Consider the following 964-nt stretch of genomic DNA (forward strand, 5'->3'; position numbering starts at 1 on the left):
ACAATTTTGAGCTTAAACCTCAATTAGTTTCTCTGATGCAGCAAAACTGCAAGTTTCATGGACTTCCATCTGAAAATCCCTTTCAGTTCTTAACTGAATTCTTGCAGATCTGTGATACTGTTAAGACCAATGGGGTTGATCCCGAGGTCTACAGGCTCATGCTTTTCCCGTTTGCTGTAAGAGACAGAGCTAGAATATGGTTGGACTCTCAACCTAAGGATAGCCTGAACTCTTGGGATAAGCTGGTCACGACTTTCTTAGCCAAGTTCTTTCCTCCTCAAAAGCTTAGCAAGCTTAGAGTGGATGTTCAAACCTTCAAACAGAAAGAAGGTGAATCCCTCTATGAAGCTTTGGAGAGATACAAGGAACTGACCAAAAAGTGTCCTTCTGACATGCTTTCAGAATGGACCATCCTGGATATATTCTATGATGGTCTGTCTGAGTTATCAAAGATGTCATTGGATACTTCTGCAGGTGGATCCATTCACCTAAAGAAAACGCCTGCAGAAGCTCAGGAACTCATTGACATGGTTGCTAATAACCAGTTCATGTACACTTCTGAGAGGAATCCTGTAAGTAATGGGCGGCCTCAGAAGAAGGGAGTTCTTGAAATTGATACTCTGAATGCCATATTGGCTCAGAACAAAATATTGACTCAGCAAGTCAATATGATTTCTCAGAGTCTGAATGAAATGCAAGCTGCATCCAACAGTACTCAAGAGGCATCTTCTGAAGAAGAAGCTTATGATCCTGAGAACCCTGCAATAGCAGAGGTGAATTACATGGGTGAATATTATGGAAACACCTATAAACCATCATGGAGAAATCATCCAAATTTCTCATGGAAGGATCAACAAAAGCCTCAACAAGGCTTTAATAATGGTGGAAGAAACAGGTTTAACAATAGTAAACCTTTTCCATCATCCACTCAGCAACAGACAGAGAATTCTGAGCAGAATCATTC

At 40.9% G+C, this 964-nt stretch overlaps 1 non-coding gene across 1 annotated transcript; it reads right to left on the reverse strand.

The window, feature by feature from the left end:
- Positions 1–290: 290 nt before the first annotated feature.
- On the reverse strand, positions 291–398 carry LOC112746564 (small nucleolar RNA R71). The gene has a single exon (XR_003174442.1). It is a non-coding gene; the product is annotated as a small nucleolar RNA R71 (small nucleolar RNA).
- Between the last annotated feature and the right edge of the window lie 566 nt (positions 399–964).

This window comes from Arachis hypogaea, chromosome 14 (assembly GCF_003086295.3).
Source record: "Arachis hypogaea cultivar Tifrunner chromosome 14, arahy.Tifrunner.gnm2.J5K5, whole genome shotgun sequence".
Classification (NCBI taxonomy): Eukaryota; Viridiplantae; Streptophyta; class Magnoliopsida; order Fabales; family Fabaceae; genus Arachis; species Arachis hypogaea.